The sequence below is a fragment of the Salmo salar genome, chromosome 24 (assembly GCF_965601325.2).
Source record: "Salmo salar chromosome 24, fSalSal1, whole genome shotgun sequence".
Taxonomy (NCBI): Eukaryota; Metazoa; Chordata; class Actinopteri; order Salmoniformes; family Salmonidae; genus Salmo; species Salmo salar.
In genome coordinates, this window is record NC_138314.1 from 21,086,361 (window position 1) to 21,096,978 (window position 10,618).

Consider the following 10,618-nt stretch of genomic DNA (forward strand, 5'->3'; position numbering starts at 1 on the left):
CTTGCCTATGCCGTTCGGCCATCGCTCATCCATATATTTTTATGTACATATTCTTATTTATTCCTTTACACTTGTGTGTATAAGGTAGTTGTTGTGAAATTGTTAGATTACTTGTTAGATATTACTGCATGGTTCGAACTAGAAGCACTTCGCTACACTCGCATTAACATCTGATAACCATGTGTATGTGACAAATACAATGTGGTTTGATTTGATGGTTCACCTTCCAACAGGACAATGACCCTAATCACACAGTCAAGACAAGGCAGGAGTGGCTTCGGGACAAGAATGTCCTTCTAAAAACCTGTTTTTGATTTGTCATTATGGGCTATTGTGTGTAGATTGATGAGGGGGAAAAAATGATTTAATCAATTTTAAAATAACGTGACAAAATGTGACTGACTGGCCCGATTCGGTCTTATGTAGCAAATTTTGAAATTGTATTTTTTACATGGGATAAAAGTTGAGACTTAGAGCTAGAAAATGGTATATCATACACTACAGTTGAAGAACAATTACAAAGTTATTCTGCTTTGAATGTTGATAAACTTGTAACCTCACTTTTGAAATGGCCCTTGAATGTTTTGCTACCTATTGGAGAGCTCTTCTTTATCTACACCCATTCAGCATCGTTCACACTCTTTTAAGCTTTAGCCCCACCCATCTCTTTAAGGATTCACATGTGTGGCTATGTACTAAACAAAAGATTTCAAGACTAAAGGCTGGCTTATACTACGGGTGTGTTCGTAAATTTAATCTGGTGTGCCAGGGTGTGCTCTGGGCGTTTGTAAACTCAGAGCTCTTTGAGCATTCAGAGCGCACACTGGACGTTCTGTCCCGAAATGTAGGGTTGATCTGAGTGTTCTAACCTATCAACAGCAGTCAAGCACCCAAGCTAACTGGCTAATGTTGACTAGCTTGTTAGCTACTTCCAGACACAAATGAACTGCTCACTCTGACCATTTTACTCACCCTAACAGAGCAGGTTAGGCTGTTTTTATGTTATCCACAGCGTTGGTGACTGCAACTGTGCTGCAGGCAACAATTTAATTACGTTTTTTTCCCAACGTGTACTGACACAGGCCATATTCAACGGGTGTTGAGCGTTTGTAAATCTGTCAGATATTCTGCGCTCTGGCACACTCAGACGAGAGTGCTCTGAAATCGGAGTAGATAGCCAGAGCGAATTTACCAGCTACGTCTATCGACAGTTGTCGCAGTGACATCATAAACATTCTATTGAAATAGCTACTTGCATAGTGGAGTCTTTTGTTTAGACATGTAGCTAGCTAGCTAAACAATGAACCATAATCCCAACTCATAACGTTACTACCCTGCATGAATCTGCAGGTAGCTAACCAACCAGGTTCAATGTTAGCCAGCTAACATTAGACTATAACTATAACTAGCAATGCAAATCGCTCTGAGATACGAATATTACTACACAGATCATACACATAACATTGGCTAGCTAGCCAGCCAGCTAATGCCAGCCAGCTAATGTTAACAGTACACTTTAACTTGAAATGAAAATGACTTTCTGACAAAATTAGAAACATGGATGGACGCTTCTCCCTCTCTGTCACGGATGCCATGGTTGCCCTTAGTTTGAAGATGTAATCCGGAGACAGGTGTTTTATACAACAGCCTACTGTGTGTTCTCTTTTCGACTATGTCTGCATATTTGCAATCAAACGGCAGAATCTCCTTAGCTATCATACTCTAATTCCACTGATTTCAAAACTCGGTCCTCCAGAAAGTGGAGATCAACACATACTAACCAGCTCATATTATAGACAGAAGCCTGCTACATGGGAGACCAATCCAAACTAATTTCTCGGCATGACCAGACCACTCATTATCTCAGACAATCATGGCTAGCAGTAATGTTGCTGTTTTTTTCCATGGCTAATCCAACTAGGCTTGGAAAAAACACACATTTATTCATATTTACAGATGGCATGCAAGTTTGTTATTAAGCCACATGAACGATCACATGTTCCAGAAGACATTTAGAAAAAATTCAGTTTACATTCAAATGGTGCTCCTGTGAAGTAGTGATGGTTGACATACGCCTAGTTTCCTGAAACAAGTCACAAATCTGGAAAAAGTCCAGGGGTCTGAATACTTTCCGAATGCACTGTGTCTGACGCTGTCTGTCCCAAAAAAATGTATATGTCATACTCTTTTTGTCCAGACAGCATTAGATTGTTGGGCTAGTAAGACAGAGGGGCGCTGTTTGGCTCACTCAGATGCTTTCTCCAGTGAGATAGTTTCAGCCACTTGCTAATTGAAGGAAAGTTGGCGGATGCACAATGCAGTGTTCGGATGCTGGATATATTATTTATGAACGTGTGAAGGTAACCTAATTTTTGAAGTGTTTTGTTTGACAATCAGATGAAAACATCATGACTGGTTGTGTTCATGGCACATTAACCTTTTCACACATACCAACAAATGGTACAGGGTGTATGAGTTGATATATAAAACGACACAAGATTCAAGACTTTTCAGCTAAAATTATTATATTGAATTCTCGCCACCAACAAAATGTTGAATATTTGGGCCATAAAATCATCAAAGCTCTGCAGATGTTGTTGTGAGGATACAGAATCAATAGACCATTTATTTTTGTATTGCCCACAGGTAGCCTGTTTCTGGTCTCAGGTTCAGGAAAGGCTGAAAATGTATAACATTGATCTCAAATTGACCCTAGAAATAGTACTGATGGGAGATCTGGAGAGACCGGGCCAGTCAATTACTAATATATTAATACTCTTAGTAAAAGTATTTATCTTCAACTCGCAATCTGTGGATTCTATTCAACTAGACAGATTGAAATTGTACGTTAAACATCACAGCATAGTTGAAAGATATATGTTGCGTAGAAATCCGAAGAGGGTGGCCAGCAGAGATAGGTGGGATGGGCTGAGAGTTGGGATGTAGAATTGGAGACAAGTGGGAGTGGAGTTGCTGGGCAGGGGATAGAATGATGGTCAAAGATAAAAGTATAAAAAATAAAGTCAAAATAAAACATAATGAAAAGTATGTTTGAATGAAACTGAGGGGCAGTGTTTTTACAGCCAATGCCTGTTTGCCTGAGGCTGATGATATGCAGGTGTTTGTACACATGCATATACACACGCTCTCATTCAAATGCACACATACACAGACACACACACATGTAAATAGTGCCAGACATGCACTCAAACATATAGTTGGCCTTGTTATGATATTAGTTGTCCTTGATGTCCTTTGTTTTTTGCATTGTTGTTTTCCGTTTTCCTTTGTCTTTTTTCTCTTCATTTAATTTTCTTGGTTGTTGGTGCATTGGGGGGGTTCTGCGGGTTGGGGAATGGAATAATTTATATTTTTTATAAAAACATTTCTTCGGAGAGGTGGGGACTGTGGGAGGGATCTCGGATGGTTGAGGGACAGCTCTTGGGGAACTGTAGGGGGATCTTGGAGGGTTCGTGTCCCCGAGTCCCCGTTTTTGGCCTTGTGGGAGATCTGTCGAAGTGCCCTTGAGCAGGGCGTGATTACAAAGTTTTGTCCTGAATGTGACCAGTTTATTTTGGATACAATGTTCAGACATTAACAGAAGTAGCGATTGCATACACAATCATCCAAACGGAAAAAGTAGGCTATATTAGTCCTAGCGTTAACTGAGGAAAGATTGATATAAAAGAAGCAGTCATATTTAGATAACTCTCGGCTGACAGAAACCACAATATGAATTAGCTAATAGCAATTACTGTTTATAATTCATCACATCACGATTGAGCTCAACATTGATCTAAATAAATTAGTAAAACACTTTCGAGAAATCGAAAGTAATCCGACGAGGGGTAGTTTCTGCACGCCGCCATGTTTTTTTGTTGTTGTATCAACCAAAGATAATAAGAGTAGACAAGATGAATCTGGTCTGTTTGCAGTATTAATGTTAAAGAGGTGTGTGTCGTCTACGATCATTCACTTCCCTTCATTCACTTCCGGAAGTTTACTCGAAAGATGAGTGAACCAATCCTTAACCTCATTATAACATCTGTGGTCTGACAGACGTTTACGTGACACCCAGAATGCCTTGTATATTGTCAACAAACATGGCGCAATACATAGCTGGAAAATATCTCGGCATTAGCTTATTATAATCAGTACAACCTTCAAATAAGTATTTTACGCACATCATAGGTGTCCATTACAATCTATGCAATAATCGTAATGAATTATATGTCACCAGTACTTGAAAACATAAAAAAAAAACTACAAATAAATGTGACAAATTAAATTTGATTTGACATCAGATTTCAAATAGCCTAATTACGCCAGCAAAATTGTTATTATTTCACTTACCAATTTTGCTGGCGTAATTAGGCTATTTGAAATCAAATCAGATGTATTTTACTAGGCAAGTCAGTTACGAACAAATTCTTATTTACAATGACGCCCTAGTTCAGGAGGCAGAGCAACAGATTTTTACCTTGTCAGCTCGGGGATTTGATCCAGCAACCTTTCAGTTACTGGCTCTACCTGTCGTCCCATATGCACCGAATACAACAGGTGTAGACCTTACCGTGAAATGCTTACTTACAAGCTCTTAACCAACAATGCAGTTCAAGAAATACAGTTAATAAAATATTTACTAAATAAACTTGGGGATAGAAGCTGTTAAGGAGCCTTTTGGTCCTAGACTTGGCGCTCTGGTACCGCTTGCCGTGCGGTAGCAGAGAGAACAGTCCATGACTTGGATGACTGGAATCTTTGACCATTTTTTGGTCCTTCCTCTGACACCGCCGAGTATATAGGTCCTGGATGTCAGGAAGCTTGGCCCCAGTGATGTACTGGGCCGTATGTACTACCCTCTGCGCCTTCTGGTCAGATGCTGAGCAGTTGCCATACCAGGTGGTAATGCAACCGGTCATGATGCTCTCGATGGTGCAGCTGTAGAACTTTTTAAGTATCTGGGGACCCATCACAATTCTTTTCAGTCTCCTGAGGGGGAAAAGGTGTTGTCGTGCCCTCTTCACATCTATCTTCGTATGTTTGGACCATGATAGTTAGTTGGTGATGTGGACACCAAGGAACTTGAAATTCTCGACCCACTCCACTTCAGCCCCATCGATGTTATTGGGGCCTGTTCGGCCCTCCTTTTCCTATAGTCCATGATTAGTTTCTTTGTCTTGCTCACATTGAGGGAGATGTTGTCCTGGCACCACACTGCCAGGTCTCGGACCTCCTCTCTATAAGCTGTCTCATCATTGCATTATTGTCGGTGATTAGGCCTACCACTGTCGTCAACAAACTTAATGATGGTGTGAACAGGGAGTACAGGAGGAGATTAAGCACTACCCCTGAGGGGTCCCAGTGTTGAGAATCAGTGTGGCAGATGTGTGGTTGCCTACCCTTACCACCTGGGGGCGGCCCATCAGGAAGTCCATTTATCCAGTTGCAGAGGGAGGTGTTTAGTCCCAGGGTCCTTAGCTTAGTGAGGAGCTTTGTGGGCACTATGGTGTTGAACGCTGAGCTGTAGTCAATGAACAGCATTCTCACCTAGATGTTCCTTTTGTCCAGGTGGGAAAGGGAATTGTGGAGTGCGATTGAAATGAGGTAAAACAGATTTAAGTTCGCCTGCATTAAAGTCCCCGGCCACTAGGACCGACGCTTCTGGATGAGCATTTTCGTGTTTGCTTATGGCCTTATACAGCTCGTTGAGTGTGGTCTTAGTGCCAGCATCGGTTTGTGGTGGTAAATAGATGACTACGAATAATATAGATGTGAACTCTCTTGGTAGATAGTGTGGTCTACAGCTTATCATGAGGTATTTTACCTTGGGCGAGCAATACCTCGAGACTTCTTTAATATTATACATCGCGCCCCAGCAGTTATTGACAAATAGACACACACCCCCGCCCTTCGTCTTACCAGACGTTGCTGCTCTGTCCTGCCGAAAAACGGAGATAGCCAGCCAGCTCTATATTATCCGTGTCGTCATTTAGCCAAGTCTCGGTGGATCATAAGATATTACAGTTTCTAATGTCCTGTTGGTAGGATAGTTTTAATCGTAGATTGTCCAGTTTGTTTTCCAATGATTGCTCGTTGGCCAATAATACGGAGGGTAGTGGTGGTTTACTCACTCACCGACTAATTCTCACAAGGCACCCAGACCTCCGCCCCCTGCATTTCCGTCTTTTCTTCACGCGAATGACAGGGATTTGGGCCCTGTCTTGACAAAGCAGTATATCCTTCGCATCGGACTCATTAAAGAAAAAATCTTTGTCAAGTTCGAGGTGAGTAATCGCTGTTCTGATGTCCAGAAGCTCTTTTCGGTCATAAGAGACAGTAGCAGCCAAGGTAGCAGCAACATTATGTACAAAATTAGCTACAAAAAATTGAAAAAACAAACAAAATAGCACAGTTGGTTAGGAGCCTATAAAATTGTAGCCATCCCCTCCAGCGCCATTAGTGGTTCAGTGTATCTTTGAAAATAAATTTTAAAAGTTCAATGAGGGCTATGCAATTTTGTAAGCATTAATGGACAGTGTTGAATATAGGCTAAGTCATAAAATGAGAATAGGCTATAATGAATTGCCCCTTGACAAAAACAAAAACAATCATATTTTGTCATGTTGTGCTCACGCTGCTAGGCAAAAACGATAGATCTTGCCTATGTAGAGTAAGATGATGGAAAGGTTTTGTAAATCAGCTTCAACCACCTGAAGATTGATATTCATTAGATTCTTAAATGCAGTCATATTCTTAAATGTGGGGTAATTTGTAGAATGTCAAATGTCACATTTGGGAAATATAGATCAGAGGTGGGCGGTCAACTACCCCAAGGCAGGTCCTATTTGTGACTGACCAGCTAAAATCTGTCTTATGTCGCAAAATATGAAATTGTTTTTTTTAAACTGGCCCCTCCATCGCGACGTAACCTGAACGTGCATCTGCGGCCCACTAATCTTAGCTGTCTTATCGGCTGCTATCTTAATAGGTCTATCGGACAATTTTCTTGGGCCACTATAACTATAACTGTTTTGCCAATTGGACTGGTCCCCCCTACCAAACGGAACCCCAGTAATCTACAAACGGAAAGGCATGAGGTGGCTTAAAACAGACCTCCCTCGATCTTCTGCCAGCTTGATACCTACGACCCGGCTGGCTGTCTGAATCTCACGGGACCCTTATGATCACTCGGCTAAGCATGCCTCTCCTTAATGTCAATATGCCTTGTCCATTGCTGTTCTGGTTAGTGTTTATTGGCTTATTTCACTGTAGAGCCTCTAGCCCTGCTCATTATACCTTATCAAACCTTTCAGTTCCACCACCCACACATGCTGTGACATCTTCTGGTTTCAATGATGTTTCTAGAGACAACATCTCTCTCATCGTCACTCAATGCCTAGATTTACCTCCACTGTATTCACATCCTACCATACCTTTGTCTGTACATTATACCTTGAAGCTATTTTATCGCCCCCAGAAACCTGCCCCTTTTACTCTCTATTCCGGACGTCATAAACAACCAATTATCATAGCTTTAAGCCGTACCCTTATCCTACTCCTCCTCTGTTCCTCTGGTGATGTAGAGGTGAATCCAGGCCCTGCAGTGCCTAGCTCCACTCCTATTCCGCAGGCGCTCTCTTTTGATGACTTCTGTAACCGTAAAAGTCTTGGTTTCATGCATGTAAACATTAGAAGCCTCCTCCCTAAGTTTGTTTTATTCACTGCTTTAGCACACTCTGCCAACCCCAATCCTAGCCGTGTCTGAATCCTGGCTTAGAAAGTCCACCAAAAACTCTGAAATCTTCATCCCTAACTACAACATTTTCAGACAAGATAGAACGGCCAAAGGGGGCGGTGTTGCAATCTGCTGCAGAGATAGCCTGCAGAGTTCTGTCCTACTATCCAGGTCTGTACCCAAACAATTTGAACTTCTACTTTTAAAAATCCATCTCTCTAAAAACAAGTCTCTCACCGTCGCCGCCTGCTATAGACCACCCTCTGCCCCCAGCCATGCTCTTGACACCATATGTGAACTGATTGCCCCCCATCTATCTTCAGAGCTCGTGCTGCTAGGTGACCTAAACTGGGACATGCTTAACACCCCAGCCATCCTACAATCTAAGCTTGATGCCCTCAATCTCACACAAATGACCAATGAACCTACCAGGTACCACCCCAAAGCCGTAAACACGGGCACCCTCATAGATATCATCCTAACCAACTTGCCCTCTAAATACACCTCTGCTGTTTTCAACCAAGATCTCAGCGATCACTGCCTCATCGCCTGCATCCGTAATGGGTCAGCGGTCAAACGACCTCCACTCATCACTGTCAAACGCTCCCTGAAACATTTCAATGAGCAAGCCTTTCTAATCGACCTGGCCCTGGTATCCTGGAAGTATAGTGTCCTCATCCCGTCAGTAGAGGATGCCTGGTTATTTTTTTTAAATGCCTTCCTCACCATCTTAAATAAGCATGCCCCATTCAAGAAATGTAGAACCAGGAACAGATATTGCCCTTGGTTCTCTCCAGACCTGACTGCCCTTAACTTCTTATGGATGGTGGCAGTATTGAGTAGCTTGGATGATTGACGTGCCCAGAGTAAACTGCCTGCTACTCACGCCCAGAAACAAAGATATGAATATTATTAGTAGATTTGGATAGAAAACACTTTTCTAAAACTGTTTGAATGATGTCTGTGAGTATAACAGAACTCATATGGCAGGCAAAAACCTGAGAAAAAATCCAAACAGGAAGTGGTTTGTAGTTTTTCAAGTGATTGCCTATCCAAACGACAGTGTCTGTGGGGTCATTTTGCACTTCCTAAGGCTTCCACTAAATGTCAACAGTCTTTAGAACCTTGTTTGAGGCTTCTATTGTGAAGTGGGTATGAATAAGAACTCATTGAGTGAGAGGACTGCCAGCAGGGTATGAGCCTCAGCCATGCGCGCTCACATGAGACATTGCATTTCTGAAGACAAAGGATTTCTCCGGTTGAAACTTTATTGCAGATTTATGATAAAAACATCCTAAAGATTGTTTCTATACATCGTTTGACATGTTTCTACGAACTATAATGGGATTTTTTGAGTATTCGTCTGACCTGCGCGTTGTGAATTTGGATTTGTGAACTGAAGGCACGAACAAAAAGGAGGTATTTGGACATAAAGGATGGACTTTATTGAACAAAACAAACATTTATTGTGGAACTGGGATTCCTGGGAGTGCATTCTGATGAAGATCATCAAAGGTAAGTGAATATTTATAATGCTATTTCTGACTATTGCTGACTCCAACATGGCGGATATATTGTATGGCATGTTTTTGTGTCTGAGCGCCGTACTCAGATTATTGCATGGTGTGCTTTTTTGGTAAAGCTTTTTTGAACTCTGACACAGCGGTTGCATTAAGGAGAAGTGTATCTATAATCCTATGCATAACACTTGTATTTTCATCAACATTTATGATGAGTATTTCTGTAAATTGATGTGGCTCTCTGCAAAATCACTGGATGTTTTGGAGGCAAAACATTACTGAACATAACGTGCCAATGTAAACTGAGATTTTTGGATATAAATATGAACTTTATCGAACAAAACATACATGTATTGTGTAACATGAAGTCATATGAGTGTCATCTGATGAAGATCATCAAAGGTTAGTGATTAATTTTATCTCTTTCTGCTTTTTTTTTTACTCCTCTCTGGCTGGAAAATGGCTGTGTTTTTTTGTGTATAGGCGCTGACCTAACATAATCATATGGTTTGCTTTCACCGTAAAGCCTTTTTGAAATCAGACACTGTGGCTGGATTAACAAGAAGTAAAGCTTTAAAATGATGTATAAATACTTGTATGTTTGAGGAATTTTAATTATGAGATTTTTGTTGTTTTGAATTTGGCGCCCTGCAGTAACGGGATTCAAGCCATAAGAAGTTTTAACCAACACAAAAACATCCTGTGGCGTTCTGCATTAGCATCGAACAGCCCCCGTGATATGCAACTTTTCAGGGAAGTTAGAAACCAATATACTCAGGCAGTTAGAAAAGCCAAGGCTAGCTTTTTCAAGCAGAAATTTGCTTCCTGCAACACAAACTCAAAAAAGTTCTGGGACACTGTAAAGTCCATGGAGAATAAGAACACCTCCTCCCAGCTGCCCATTGCACTGAGGATAGGAAACTCTGTTACCTCTGATAAATCCACTATAATTGAGAATTTCAATAAGCATTTTTCTACGGCTGGCCATGCTTTCCACCTGGCTACCCCTACCGCGGTCAACAGCACTGCACCCCCCACAGCTACTCGCCCAGCCTTCCCCATTTCTCCTTCTCCCAAATCCAGTCAGCTGATGTTCTGAAAGAGCTGCAAAATCTGGACCCCTACAAATCAGCCAGGCTAGACAATCTGGACCCTTTCTTTCTAAAATTATCTGCCAAAATTGTTGCAACCCCTATTACGAGCCTGTTCAACCTCTCTTTGGTGTCGTCTGAGATTCCAAAAGATTGGAAAGCAGCTGCTGTCATCCCCCTCTTCAAAGGAGGGGACACTCTTGACCCAAACTGCTACAGACCTATATCTATCCTACCCTGCCTTTCTAAGGTCTTCGAAAGCCAAGTCA